Here is a 16,426-nt window from a genome sequence, read left to right on the forward strand (position 1 = left end):
TCAGCTCCTCCTACCTGCGTTATCCCCATAACCCTTAAATCCCCTACCATATAAAGACCCATCAAACTGTGTCTTGTTTTAAATTAATGAAACTGACCCTACCTCCTCACTAAGCAGCTTCAGTTGGTACCCAATGACTCTCCAAGGCTGTATTTTCAACACTACAGGAGTGTTAATGACAGCCAAATATGCAAATTAGCTGTGAAATAATGTGTATCAGTCTCAATCACATTCAGAAGGTCACAGATTGAGCACTACTCCATCACAATTCAAAGACTTGAATAGTTAATCTCGACTGAAAGCCAGTGTGGTACTGTGGGTCTGCTGCACTGTTGGAGATGCTATCTTTCAGATCAGATGGTAAACCAAAGTCTCCTATGGACCTTGGGGGCAGATGGAAGATCCCATTGGGATTCAAAGAAGAATAGGGTTTGTCCCTGGTGTTGCAGCCATTAGTTATTCAACAATATAAGAAAACTGCTCAATATATCCTTCGGGATGCAGCTATGGGCAAATTAGCTGCTGCATCTCCTACAATGGAACACCAATTAGTAAGTACCTAATTGGCTAGAAAATACTTGGCCTGAGATTGTAAGAGGAGTTAGAGCGATATAAATTCTTTCTTTTAAACCTTGAATGTCAGTCACTTGATCCAAAATTACAGGACACAGGTTGAGGGTGAATTTAAAAGGGACCTAAGGGGCAACTTTTTCATGCAGAGGGTAGTGCTTGTATGGAGTGAGCTGCCAGAGGAAGTGGTGAGGGTTGGTACAATTACAACATTTAAAGGCCATGTGGATGGGTATATGAATAAGAAGGTTTAGACGGATATGGGCCAAATGCTAGCGAATGAGACTAAATTAGGTTAGAATATCTGGTCAGCATGGACGAGTTGGAATGAAGGATCTGTTTCCATGCTATACATCTCTATGACTCTAACTGAAGCCTTTGGAAGCGGTGAGCATAGCAAGACCATTCATCAACGGACACAGCAGACTGTGGGTTAGGCCGGTACAGTGTTGTTCAGCGTTACTGTTGGATATTAGATTCTCCACAGTGTGGAAACAGACCCTTCAGCCCAACAAGCCCACACTGACCCTCCGAAGAGTAACCCACTGATGCACCTAACACTATGGACAATTTAGCATGGCCAATTCACCTGGCCGGCACATCTTTGGACTGTGGGAGGAAACCCACGCAGACACGGGGAGTATGTGCAAACTCCACATAGACAGTCGCCCAAGGCTGGAATCAAACTTGGGACCCTGGCGCTGTGAGACAGCAGTGCTAACCACTGAGCCACCATGCCACCCCGATATGTTGGAAGTTATGCTGTAAGATAATAAGAGTGAGTGTGCTTCCACTGGCTGTTGTCTGCTGGTTGTCAGTTCTTGAATCTGAACACAGAAGTTTAGCAAACCACAGTCAGGCTTGCACTAAAGGACAAGACGTTAAACGTAATAAATCACCTCATCCACGGGACTTGTGGTTCAAGCATTGGAGTGGCTGAACTGAATCCTAGCCAATCAGGATTTATCTGAGTGAACAGAAATACCACAGAGGAAATGTCTGTTGCATTAGTTAGAGTTAATGTAAAGTCAGAGGGAAAAACACAATGTGTAAAACAGGAAAGGAACTGAGAATCAACCACCCGTACCACCCCTGACAATTTGACAAGTCATCCATTTGGTTTCTGACAACATCAAGATGTTGATTCAATGAAGTAATAGAGTGCAAGAGAGAGAACAGTCCCTGCCTACACATTCCCTCACTCTGATGCATTAAGGTACCTTCAGGAGAAAAACAAGACTTGCTTTCCTACAGTTGCCCTCATTGACCTCAGGACCACAGTCACTGAAGCACTGCTGAAGCAGAGTCACTGTCGTGAGGTGGCAAACACAGCCACCAGAAACAGCAATGAGATCATGAACAGGTTGGCTTTGTTCAGTTTAGAGATAGATATTGTCCAGGACATCAGGAAAAATGCATTGCTCTCCTTTCAATAGTCATATTGAATCATTTACATCCACAGGAGTGAGCAGACAGGGCATTAGTTTAATATTTCATTTAAAAACTCCTCCTGTTCTGCAACACAGGACTCATTCTGGAATGCTAGGCAGAACTGAAGAGTGTGGTGCTGGTAAAGCAGAGAAAATTCCTGATAAGAGCCTGTGCTTGAAACGCCTCTCTCCTGCTCCTCAGATGCTGCCTGACCTGCTGTGCTTTTCCAGCACCACACTCTTTGCCTCTCATCTCCAGCACCTGCAGTCTGCACTTTCTCCTTTGTGCTGGGCAGAACTACAGGCTCAAGTCTCTAAAATGGATTTGAAGCCAAGATCGACAGCGTCTGACATTGAAAAAGTAGATGGATTTGATTAAAACTATCACTGAGAGGAATTGAAAGCTTGCAGTGGTATTGCTAAGAGCTCCCTTCAGGGGAGTTGGTAAAAGTTAGATTATAGATTAACACTGATTCAGGTCTTGGGGGATGGGGTGGCTGGAGCAGGCTCAATTATTATTAGCTGATCCCAGTCAAATATGACAGAGCTGGAGCTGGGATAGGCTTGGGATGAATAACGGTGTTCCGGCTCCTTGATCCTGCGACTCTTTCTGGAGCAGCGTTTCTCCTGGCTGCTGTATAAGAGCAGGACTGGACCTAACTGTGATGCCCATCACAGCAGAATAGCATCCTGATCCTCAAGCGCGCAAGGTTTAAATACAGAAAGTGCCACATGGTATGTCATCAGAAAAGGTGCCAGTCTTTGCCTGCTGACTGCACTGTGCCTTAGAATGCTCTGCCTTGGGTCTCACTCCCAAGTCCTTTGAAATTCTTTACCATCCTTTACCCATTGGACATTTACCCCATCCCTCAAAACTACTCTTGGTTATGTTTCCAATTTTCAAATGGTCTCTTTCTTCTGGTCTCTATGTCCCTCCCTGTGTCTACAAACTCTATAACCCAAGCTGCCAAAAACGTTGACAAATCACCAAAAAGAAAGGGAAAGGGTAAATCCCATAATGATAAGAGTGATCAATTCAAGCTTGCTTCTCAATCAAAATTGGGTCAAAATCCTGGAATTCCCTCTCTAAAGGTATTGTGGGTCAACCATCAGTATCTGGACTGCAGCAGTTCAAGAATGCAGCTCACTACCACCTTCTCGAGGGCAACTAGGGATAGGCAAGAAATGCTGATCAGCCAGTGGTGCCCATATCCCATAAGCATATTTTAAAAATCCACCTTTATCCAGTTGCATCAACATGCGTGAAATTTTGTTTCATGACAAGGTAACTCCAGCATTTACAAATCTGGGATTGTTTTTGGTCATTTGCACCAATATTTTCCCTCAGGTCAGCAGAATATAAAAGTCTATTTCTCACAAAAGATGCATTCCAATGAATCTTGGCATAATCCAACAAAGCAGAATCTATACTTAAACAGCATTTTTAATGTAATTAAACATCCTGAGATTCTTCTCCGAAGTGCAATTAGACACAAGCTTGTCATACCACCAACTGGAACCCTACTATGAGGAATAATTCAAGTGTACATTGGGGCAATGTTTGCACTGATGGATGTCAGCATTTCAGGCTAAGAGGCATTGAAGACACAGAGTTTATTGCTGAGGAAGGTACAACCCTGAGACAGGTCATTTCAGAATGTCAGCACTCCTTTTGTTGCAAACTCTATCGTTTTCAGAGAAATCTGCTTGACAGCTTTTAACAATAACAGCAGCTTTTTACTAGTTTCCTGCATGACAGGTGATGACACTTCAAGAGCATTTCATTGGTTGTAAAGCACTTTGAGACACGCTGAGGTCATGAAGGCCGCTACAGAAATGTAAGTCTTTCTTTGATGGCACACTCTAGTCATACACTGTGTAGTCATCTTGCTATAGTGAGCAAGCTCGTGAAATGAAGTGAAAGGTAAATTATCTGCCTCTTACCAAAATGTCAGCTCACACCACAGCTGACCTCTGCATTTCTGACCAACCCCATCTATTGACACGACCAATAATGGAGCATTTGATGACAATGGAGCATGACAATGCTGCCTTTGATTGATGCAGGGGAATGCTGGGGAGTAACATATGTGTTCCAAGCCTAGAACCCATCAAATAAATCAAGAGCATGGATCTGACACACACACGCCATAAATTATACCTTCACATTCCACAGAACACATCACAAACTTAACATTCATCATTTAGCAATGCTTATTGATTCCCAAGCATAAATCATATCCATATGGATTTCACACTCACTTAAAACATCTCATTCAATATATTATTGTCAATCAGTTTTTCACACTGAATATGAATCATTCTGGATATACATTATACACTGTATTTCACAATGTGAATTGCATCTGTCCATAAATAAGATCGAGTCATGTAACACCACTGCATTACACATTCACCAAATAATTCATGCCTGCAAATTTATCAGACCAGAACTTCCACCAGACAATGATAGTAAATTATCTACTAATGATTATTCTTCAAAAAGTGTAATATATCATCTATATTTTTCACATCCGTGTGCTCGTTACAATGAATCACATTCATTAGGATAGGCAAACATACATAGAAACATAGGAAATAGGTGCAGGAGTAGGCCATTCTGCACTTTGAGTCTTAACCACAATTCAGTATGGTCATGGCAGATCATGCAAACTCAGTATTCAACTCCCGTTTTCTCTCCATACTCCTCGATCCCTTTAGCCATAAGGGCCACATCCATCTCCCTCCTGAATATATCTAACAAACTGGACCCAACAGCTTTCTGTGGTAGAGAATTCCACAGGTTCTGAGTGAAGAAATTCTTACTCATCTCAGTCCTAAAATGGCTTACACCTTTTCATAGTCTGTGACCCCTAATTCCGGACTTCTCCAACATCGGGAACGTTTTTCCCGCATCTAGCCCGTCCAGTCCTATCACCATTTTATATGTTTCTATGAGACTCCTCCTTCATTCTTCTACAGGCCCTGTCGAGTCGATCCAGTTGTTCCTCATATGTCAGTCCTGCCATCCCGAGAATCAGTCTGGTGAACCTTTGCTGGACTCCCTCAATAGTAAGAATGTCCTTCCTCAGATTAAGGAGACAAAAACTGCTCACAATACTCAAGGTGTGGCCTCACCAAGGCCCTGTATAACTGCAGAAAATGTATTGCTGGAAAAGTGCAGCAGGTCAGGCAGCATCCAAGGAGCAGGAGAATCGACGTTTCGGGCATGAGCCCTTCTTCAGGAATGAGGAAAGTGTGCCAAGCAGGCTAAGATAAAAGTTAGGGAGGAGGGACTTGGGGGAGGGGCGTTGGAAATGTGATAGGTGGAAGGAGGTTAAGGTGAGGGTGATAGGCCGGAGTGGGGGTGGCGGTGGGGGCGGAGAGGTCAGGAAGAAGATTGCAGGTTAGGAAGGTGGTGCTGAGTTTGAGGGTTGGGACTGAGACAAGGTGGGGGGAGGGGAAATGAGGAAACTGGAGAAATCTGAGTTCATCCCTTGTGGTTGGAAGGTTCCTAGGCGGAAGACGAGGCGCTCTTCGTCCAGCCATCGTGTTGCTACCCTTCCACAGTGTACCCTTCCATTGACACCCTCCTTCGACTGACTGAACTGGTCCTCACTCTGAACAACTTCTCTTTCCAAACCTCTCACTTCCTCCAAACCAAAGGAGTAGCCATGGGCACCCGCATGGGCCCCAGCTATGCCTGCCTCTTCATAGGTTATGTGGAACAGTCCATCTTCCACAGCTATACTGGCACCACCCCCCACCTTTTCCTCTGCTACATCGATGACTGTATCAGCGCTACCTTGTGCTCCCACGAGGAGGGTGAACAGTTCATCCACTTTACTAACACCTTCCACCCCGACCATTGGAAGCCAGTCCATTGGAACTCTTCCAGAGTCGGTTGAATGCTGGAAAATGATCACCAATGCATCCAATATTTCTGAGGCCACTTCCTTAAGTATTTTAGGATTCAGTGCATCAGGCCCTGGGGAATAGCAGATTTTATTCCCATCAATTTCCCCAAAACCATTTCCCGGATAATAAGGATTTCCTTCAGTTCCTCCTTCACGTTTGACCCATTGTCCCCAATATGTCTGGAAGGATTTTTGTGTTCTCCTTAGTGAAGACAGATCCAAAGTATTTGTTCAATTGGTCTGCCATCTCCTTGTTGTCCATTATGAATTCATGTGTTTCTAACTGTAAGGGACCTCTATCTGTCTTCATACCTGCAACTTAAGAGTAAGTATGGGTCAGCTCCCTGATTTAACAAAATCATGGCTGCTCTGATTATGGCCTCAACTCCACATTCTAACCTTGCCCCCAGTTGTTCTGTAAGGCCTGAAAGGGTTAATGCTGAAAAGTACTGTTGGCTATGGGGATGATGAGTAGTGGTGAGGATTTATCATTGAACATAGTGGCAAGTAGGTGTGGACTCTACTGAGCTGGCAGTAGGTTGGGGGTTTGAAGATTCCTTCAGGCACAGCTTTGAGGAAGTTGCGCAAGACAATAGTCAGCAAGTGGAAGAGCTGAACATTCAAGAACCTGGTCACCACCATGGCATGATGCAAGAATGCAAAATCAATGGTAAGAACGCTTCAGACCCAGGAAGATACACTTAGCTACGATTGTGAGTTAGGAACTCCATTCAACTGGACACTTAGTCACGCCAAAACTGTTACAAATTGTATTTAATGTTGATAATCTGTAGGAACAGTTTAGCAGGAGAGCAAACAGACTTCAAAGGCTACCTAAGTATAGTTGAGATCCCTGGTGAGCAAACAAAAAATGTAAACCAGCAGTAGAGTTTGCAGGCTGGGGAAGCTAGATGTAAGCACTGAGCATTATTGCTGTAGTGAGCAGACTTCAGAGCAACCTAAAGAAAGGTTGCAGACCTGGGAACATCCCAAAGTCAGATTAAAACAATAAAAAGGACAATTCAGAAACATAAACCAATAAAATCTATTGGAAGATGAAAATTAGGAGATTAAGAACACTGCAAAAAAAGTCAGGAGATCCATTACTGAAACCACAACAAAGGCAGGAAGAATTTATTCAAAACTACATTTATCAGAACTTATCCAGGAAAAATATTGTGGAAGCAAGGATTATATTGTGTAAAGATGTAGACAGTGGGAATGATCTGGAGAAAACATAAAAGAAATGCCATTCATATTCTGTAGCTGAGAAAAATGGTAGTTACTTGGTGAAGCCAATAAGATAAGGGGAACCATTACTAAAGCCACAAGCAGCAGGATTCACTTAGTAAAGCCAATAGGTAACAATAGTTGTTTATTAACTCTGTGATTAGTAGGATACATCACAGAAAGTTTCAAAAAGGTGCAAATCTTCCATTTTGATTGTAGGAACATGTGAAAACCCTCCAGCACAGCAGTGTACAGCAGCTGTATTGTTACACAGTCTTGAAAACAACCAAAAAAAAGATAATCACATTACAGTGATATGCAGCAGAAATAATATTGCCAAGATGATTTCATTTCGGAGATGAGCCATATAGAATGCAGAATTAGACACCATGGAACGAAATAATTCTTCGTATACCAGAATATCTTCTAAACTAGATACTAAATCAGAAGTTGAACAAGTAAATATACTTTTTATGTACAATTGGGTACATAGCTGATTATCTGTTAGCACATTCCACCACCCCACCTCCCCCCTCCCCCCCCCCCCCACCTCCACCCCACAACCAGGTAAAAAGCACTGAATGTCTTTGACAATTACTTTTACCTCAGGACAAATAAAATCCATGAACAAGCAAGAGTACATAGAACAGTTTAGCTCCAGGGATCCAGAGATAACTTCCTTGATCACTTCTACAGATCACTGGAAAAATGTGACTATGGTGTTTGAAAATCAGAATTCCTGAAAGAGACTTGTTGTTGGAAGTGCTGAAGACTTTTTTTTAGATTTAATCCAGCCAAAGAACACTTGAGTATAGAGAAAACCATTCAAGTGGTAAGTGAAGCAGAAGTCTAAAACAACACAGATCAAACTGATCACAGGAGATCTTAAGGTATATGTCCTCTGAAAACAGCACAGCAAGTAGGATAGACATACTATAAGTCATTTTCAGTGTTGTCAAGCAAGGAAAACAAAGCTTTGGTGGCTGAAGGCTGTGACTGCTCAGAGTGGAGTCATCGAGATCAGGGACACTAAGGTCTGATTTGATGGAGCGCAGAGGTTCAGGGGCTTACAGGCCTAAAGAAAATAATGAGGGTCTAGGCTCAAGGAGAAATTCTGGCGAGAATTGTTAAATTGAGTCATTTCCTCATCATGATACAGTTTAGAATGACGAACACTGAGAAATTGGCTGGGTCGCAGCATTGCAGGTTGGGACATTGACAGCCAAGTCTGGAAATAGCCTAAATTTTACACATTGTCAAACAGCAGAGGTTGGCCAGGAATGCAGGAGAATAATAAAGCCTGGATGTCATTAAACCGTGAATAAAGATTTAGGCAAGCCTGCAGTAAGATTTGCTTTTTAAATATTTAAAACATTTTCTCTTATTTTAAAAGATTTTTAAACACTGTTATACTCAACCATTCAAATGCTAGGACTGATCTTATGCTGTTGGTGCCTATTTCATCATCTGAAGAAATGATGTTTGTCAAAAATAAAAGAACTGCGAGTGCTGGAAATTTGAAACAAAAACAGAAACAGGGTTTCTTCAGCAATTTCTGTTGTTGCGTGTGAATTGACATTTCTCACTGTGTTAAACAATATCTCACCTTTAACAGGTTAATAAAACATATAATCTAGCCATCACTTGCTTCTAGTAAGGTTTCTTTATTTTATTTCAGTCTTGTGAATATCATTCCACTAAAACGTAGCATTGCTGCATTTCATTACAGTGCCAACCCATTACTGCAGTCTTTACACAAAGGCTATTCTGGAATTAATCATTTCACTTTGTATAATGGTAGTTGTTGACTTGCTTGGCTACAAGATTAACTCAGCAGAGCAACGCAAGTCGGGTTCCATTCTCCATAGCAACAAGTGGTCTATGTTGCCATGGATCCCTGCATCTTCTCTCTGTTTTTTAATGGCTTCAACTGTGTGCAGGCTATCAGACAAGCAGAGAGCACCAAGCTGCGGTAATACAGGGGAGACATTCCTCTTTTCTGCTCCCAAAGATCAGCCTCTTCTGGAGAAATACATTATGCCTGGGCCCATATATGGCGCTTAGATTTTCTGCGTAACTGAGCTGTGTTCATTCCTCATAGACAAGGCTTCATGTCAACTGTACAAAGCTGATGCTGTTTACTTCTGAGTCACTTCATCTCCTCTAAAAATTTATTCTGGTTTTCTCTTGATTCGAATTCACTGTAGCGATAATCACTGTGCAAGCACTCTCCCTGCTATTACACTCATTGGAAATGCATTCCCAGAAATTGCAGTTATGATAATAACATTCTCATAGATTTCATATACTGAGATTGCATTCTCCACACACTGGGGTTCCAATAATTAAGATTAATATCTTGAGACTGCAATCACTGAGATTGCATTCACTGTGATTTATTCACTGGAATTGCAATCACTGCGATTGTATCTGTTGTATTAAGTGAATTTGCATTCACTGAGTTTGTATTTATTGGGCTTACTTTAACTGGGATTACCTTAGCGGGAATTGTATTCATTGTATATACCAAGATTGCAATCACTGGGATTGTATTCACCAAGTTAAAAATCACACACTTGGTTCTCATCCAACAGGTTTATTTGGAAGCACTAGCTTTCAGAGTGCTGCTTCTTCTCACAACCACTTGATGAAGGAGCAGTGCTCTGAAAGCTAGTGCTTCCAAATAAATCTGATGGACGAGGACCAAGTGTTGTATGATTTTTAACTTTATACACCCCAGTACAACACCGGTACCCCCAAATCATGTATTCACCAGGGTTACAATCACTGAGATTTCATTCACCGGGATTGTATTCACTGGAATTTCGTTTGCTAGAATTGCATTCACAGGATTGTCTTCACTGGGATTGCATTCACTGGGATTGCATTCACAGGATTGTCTTCACTGGGATTGCATTCACTGGGATTGCATTCACAGGATTGTCTTCACTGGGATTGCATTCACTGGATTTTATTCACGAGGATTGTATTGACTGGGAATGCATTGACTGAGATTACATTTGTGGGAGTTGTATTTACTGGAATTGTATTCACTGGGATTGTATTAATTGGGATTATATTAACTGGGATTTCATTCACTGGGATTGGATTCTCATGAATTGGATTTCTAAGGTTCCATTGACTGGGATTAGATAAGATTCCTGGAGAAGCTAATTGAAAAAGTACCCACATTAGGAGAACAGAATAAGGCCGAGTAATTTAGTTAATCAACCCAGGAAGAGTAACCAAACAATGGGGTAAAACTGTTGAGTAACAAAGGGAAAAATACTCTTTACCTGACATCACAGTGACACATACATGGGCTATGCTGACACAATGGCTATGTTATTAGACTAGCAATTCAGATACCTGGATTCAAATTTGTGTGGTGAATTTAAATTCAGATCATTTAATAAAGCTGGCATAAAAACGACTGTGTCTTTTGTAGGACTCATGAAATAACCAGATATTCCCAGATTCTGATATGGAAATCCAATGAATATGTGGCTTCACACCTGCAGGAATATTCTTGACTCTTGCTGGTAACTCATGGCCTGGAATGCCACTCAACTACATTAAAAAAAACGTTCCACTGGCCCCTTCTGAAGGGCAGTGAAAGAGGGGTAATGAAGGCTGGCTCTGCCAATGATTTCCAAACCTCTGTCAATGTACTAAGGGGAGGCAGTGTTAACGGAGGGGTGTTGTGTGTGAATCTAACAGTAGAGATTCGAAATAAGAGAACAAGTAACACTCTTGCTCTAAGAAGCCGGCAGACATAGCGCATAAAGGATTCATTTCTGGATGACTGACTCACTGGAGAGTCAGTGAAGTATTTGTCAGTTGGAGTATTTGTCCATCTTTGACCCCTGGCAAGGCCAGTCATTGAGGGTGGAATAGGAATTCTTCCATGTGAGATCCTTTAAAAATGCACAGGAGCTTTCACGTGGGATTATGATCTGAGGAGAATCTGTCGCAGTCTTCATGACACACACACAACTTAAGAGAGGCAGAGCTGGTGGCCTTGGTTGTCCTAGTAGCAGTATTTTAGATGAGACAACCCCAGATGGTTTCTCTGGGGTTTTCTTTAGTTTTGAAACCCAGCTTGAATTCAAAGGCCTGGCTTGAGTTAACCATGACACCACTCCACGTAACTCTCAGTAAGAATACTGCTGCGTAGGTGGCAGTGGTTAGTACGGGGGAGTGAAAGAGCAGGGCAACCACTCAGTTTCTCTGCGTATTAGCTTCCTGTTATGAGCACTGCTTCCTACTAGTCTTCACAAAGGCCAGGACAAAATTGACTTCACTATGGAGAGTGAACATATATAGCACCCAGTGTGGGCCTGGTCCATATAGGGAAGGTGTGTACTGTCAGCTGTGAGACACAGATGTGAACATGTTCAGAAGCTAGTGCAGACATGAAGGACATAGCAGCCTTTTTCTGTGCAGTAACCATTCAATGACTCTACAATTTTAAGTGTGGGAGCAGCATTCCTACTGTGTCCAGTTTTGGTTCCCACTCCTCAGGAAGGACATACTAGTACTGGAGCGTGTCCAGCGGAGATTCACACGGATGATCCCTGGAATGGTAGGTCTAACATATGAGGAACGGCTGAGGATCCTGGGATTGTATTCATTGGAGTTTAGAAGATTAAGGGGAGATCTAATAGAAACTTACAAGATAATACATGGCTTGGAAAGGGTGGACGCTAGGAAAGTGTTCCCGTTAGGCGAGGAGACTTGGACCCGTGGGCACAGCCTTAGAATTAGAGGGGGTCAATTCAGAACAGAAATATGGAGACATTTCTTCAGCCGGAGAGTGGTGGGCCTGTGGAATTCATTGCCACGGAGTGCAGTGGAGGCTGGGACGCTAAATGTCTTCAAGGCAGAGATTGATAAATTCTTGATGTCACAAGGAATTAAGGGCTACGGGGAGAATGCAGGTAAGTGGAGTTGAAATGCCCATCAGCCATGATTGAATGGCGGAGTGGACTTGATGGGCCGAATAGCCTTACTTCCACTCCTATGTCTTATGGTCTTATGGTCTTACATTCCTCTTTGAGAAGCACCTTTCTTTATTAATTTCAAATGGGCGATGCTGCCAGGCCACCATTTTATTGCCCAGTTATCCCCAGTTGTCCTTGAGAAGACAGTGCTGAGCTGCCTTCTTGGAATGGTTACAGTCCATTTCATGTAGGTTGACCCACAATGCCCTTTGGAAGGGAATTCCACCATTTTGACCCAGCAACAGTGAAGGAACAGTGATATATTGCCAAGTCAGGATGGTGAGTGGCTTGGAGGGGAGTTTGGAGGGGGTGGTGTTCCCAAGAATCTGCTGTCCTTGCCCTTCCAGATGGGAGGGTTCTTGAGATTTGTATCTGAGGATCTTTAGTGAATTTCTGCAGTGCATCTTGTAGATGGCACACGCTGCTGCTACCGAGGATTGATGGAAGAGGGAGCGGATGCTTGTGGATGTGGTGCCAATCAAGCAGGCTGCGTTGTCCTGGATGGTGTACCTGAGGGTTACCATTGACTAGGAACTCAACTGGACTCACCACATAAACATAGTGGCAACAAGAGCAGATCAGAGGCTTGGAATATTGTGGCGAGTAGCCAACCAACAGACTCCCCAAAGTCTGTCAACCATCTATAGGGCATAAGTCAGGAATGTGCTGGAATACTCCCATTTGCCTGGGTGGGTGCAGCTCCAATAATGCTCAAGAAGCCTAATGACTTCCTGAATTGGAGATAAACTACTGTTGTTTCGATGCTATGCTGCAGAACCTGACTCAGGGTCTTATAGTGGGAGGGGTGACTGCCTATCATTACCTGCCAGGGTAAAGGGAAGTCAAGAATAAATGCTGAGCATGCTGAGTGCAAATTTGTTTTCCAATTGGCCTCTCAGGATCACAGAATTGTTATGGTGCATAAGGAGGTCATTCAGCCCATTGTGCCTGCACCAGCTCTTCCGATGAGCATCATTACCCAGTACCAATCTCCTGCCTGTTCCCCGTATCCTTGCACACTACTTCCATCCAAATAACCATCCAATGCTCTCTCAATGCAACCTGCCTCCACCACATTTCTATGCAGTGCATTTCAAAAATTGCTCCTCACCTTTCATTTCCTACTCACGCAAATCAATTTAAATCTGTGTCCTCTCATACTTGTTCCTTTTACAAGCAAGAATAGTATCTCTCTATCTACTCTTTCCAGCCTGCAAGTTATTTTGAAAACCTCAAACATATCTCATCTTAACCTTCTTCTCTTCAAGGAGAACAGTCTTAACTTCCCTCATTTGTCCTCCTAACTGCAGTTTCTCATCTCTGGAACCATTCTTGTAAATTGCTTCTGCTGTCTCCTCATCACTTCTATAAAATGGCACTCATAACTGTTCACAATATCCAAGCTGAAGTCTAACAAGTGTCTTGTACATGTTCAACATCATTTCCTCTCTTCTATACTCTTGACTCCTGTCAATAAATCCCAGGACATTATATGCTGTCTCAACCTGTCCTGCCAACTTCAGTGATTTGGAATACAGTAGTAATTCATTGTCACTTATATTTATGAAAGTACAGTGAAAAGTCACCATAATCCAGCACCATTTTAATGAGAGAAATTATAAAAAGAAATAATTGAGGCAAACATGTTCCTCTTTTGTTCCCTCCATGGCTCCTGGATATCTGAAGTGGCTATGGGATGCTGCTGACAAAACTGCCCCTGAAGCCTCCGTAGCATGGATTTCTGGACCGGACTCTGCTCCTGCACCCACTTTAGAATTGCACACCCCCCATCTTTTATATTGTCATTCAATGCTCTTTCGACCAATGTGCATCACCTCACACTTCTTTGCACTGAAACTCATTTTCCACCTGTCTATCCATTCCGCCAACTTGTCAATGTCCTTTTTGAGTTCCACACTGTCCTCCTCACAGCTTACAATTCTTCCAGGTTTTATGTCATGTGCAAATAATCCCTTGCACACCTAGGACATCAGGGACAGCTAAGGTCCCAAGACCAACCCTTGGAGATGTCCACTAGAAAAGATCCTTCAGCTCAAAAAATATCTCTTGGCCATTATTTTGTATTTCCTATTCCTCAGCCAATTTCACAAAATACATAGCTTCTGTTCCTTTAATTCCACAGCATATCACTTTTTTTCACTGTTATGTGGAATACATTTTGGAGTCCATGTAAATCATATGAACATCCCTGGCCTCATCAAGTTTATGTGTTCCCACTTGACAAAACTCCAGCAAGTTAGCTGAACACAACTTTCCTTTTAGAAATCCAGGCTGACCTTTCTGAATTAACCCACCATTTTCCATGTGACTACTATGTCTACCTCAAATAATCGATTCCAGAAGCATCCCCCACCACTGATGTTACACTGACTGGTCTGCCATTGTTGAGCTCATCCTTACAGCCTTTCTCGATCAAGGCCATAATGTCAGCTACTTTCCAGTCTTCTGGCACCTCCTTCAAGTCAAAGGAAGATTGAGATTATAACCAGCTCCCCTGCAATCTCAACTTTTGCTCTTTCAAGATTTTTGCATGCGTCCCCTCCAATCCCAGTGCCTCATCAAATTCAAGTTGCCATCAATCTAGCCAACACTTCGTCCTTATCAGTTTTGAATCATTCTAGTGACAAAGTTTCCTCCTTTGTCATCTTGGCCTGGATAGCTTCTCCTTCTCTGGTAAAGACTGATGCAAAGTATTTATTTAACACTTCTGCAATACCCATTGCCTCCGTATGCAAAACCCTTTATGGTCTCAAATCTGCCTTTCTCATTTTTCCACTCCTTCACTGTTTACAAACCTATAGAAGTCTTTGAAACACACCTTTATGTTGACTGCCAGTATTTTCTCACAATCTCTCTTTGCTTTTAAGAAATTTGCTTTTTCATCTCCCCTACGAACCTTTGCATTCTTCTTGGTTTTCCATTGTATTTTCGACTTGACTTATACTTTACTGACAACATGACTATCAAGGGTTCATTTTTAGAAAAGATTGTCCTTTTGTCAGGACTAAAAGGGGTCAGAAGGATGGATGCACCAATTTAAAGCTGCAGTGGAGCGTGGGTTTGGAAATAGATAAAAGCGAATGGCCTTGTTATTCACTGTCAATTCATTCATTGTTGCAAAACCATCTCATTCCACAAAAAGAAACAGAGAATTAAACAATAGAAATGTGGTTTCAACACGAGGTTAAATATAGAAAATAGCTGTACCAGGGGTTCAGCAGTTTTGCTAAACCTGACCAGAACTAAGGTTCTGAGTTAATCTGATAAGATATTTTGACTCATTCAGTGAGGATGTTTACAATAAATGTCCTCAGTTGTTTGTCAAACCAACCTCTCTCTGACATACTGTGGTGTTGGAAATTGCATCAACATCTTTGCTAGAGGTCTTGATGCAGATGGCCTGTCCAGCTCCACCCTAAGTCCCACTGGCTGTGATATTTACCCTCACAGGAGGGGAATCATTAAAGATCACAACCATGCTACCCACTTAAGGACAAAAAGGTGCCTACTCATCCTGCTTATAGCAGTCTGGACAAACAAGACGAGAGTTCAAGCTCAACACTTTCCCACAGGCTCCTTTGCTTACTAATAATACAGTACAGAAACTGCAGTGCAGGAGAAGGCCATTCAGCCCTGTAGGTCAATTTGCCCTCTTCACAAGCCTTTGTCCCTCAATTCCTGCCTCAAACATGCATGGATCATCTAGAGCTTTCCTTTTGAACCTCTCGTGGTAGGTCAGTTCGCTCAATTGATTGGATAGCTGGTGTGTGATACAGGAGTAGCACCAACAGCATGGGTTCAATTCCTACACTGGCTGAGGTTTCAATGAAGAACTTTCCTTCTCAGCTTGCCTCCTCACTTGATGTGTAGGAGCCCTCAGGTTGAACACCATCAGTTTTCTCTCTCGCCCTCTCTCTCTAATGAGAAAGCAGCTTTGCAGTCTGGGAAGATTACAGTGACTCTTTTTTTTGCTCTCTACTTTAACCACTCCATGTGACAGCAAGTTCCTCAGTCTCACCACTCTCCAGGTACAGAAATTGCTCTTATTTGATCCATTCTATAATGCTGTTCTGCACTCACTCATCAGCTACATTCCCCCGATTATTTTTCTCCAACATCCAAAATGGTGGCAGTTTCTGGAAATGGCAGCCAGTGTGTCAGCACAGCTTAGAGAGGATATGAGCATGATTCAAACCACCTCACGTGTATTTTTTAACTAGGCGCAAGATCTACAGGCTTTGATCATAGAATTATA

At 42.6% G+C, this 16,426-nt stretch overlaps 1 protein-coding gene across 1 annotated transcript in view; it reads right to left on the bottom strand.

The window, feature by feature from the left end:
• Window positions 1-16,426, bottom strand: part of LOC140495751 (diacylglycerol kinase eta) — a 214,596-nt gene that overhangs the window by 143,424 nt on the left and 54,746 nt on the right. The window lies entirely within an intron of this gene.

Source organism: Chiloscyllium punctatum, chromosome 25, assembly GCF_047496795.1.
Source record: "Chiloscyllium punctatum isolate Juve2018m chromosome 25, sChiPun1.3, whole genome shotgun sequence".
NCBI lineage: Eukaryota > Metazoa > Chordata > Chondrichthyes > Orectolobiformes > Hemiscylliidae > Chiloscyllium > Chiloscyllium punctatum.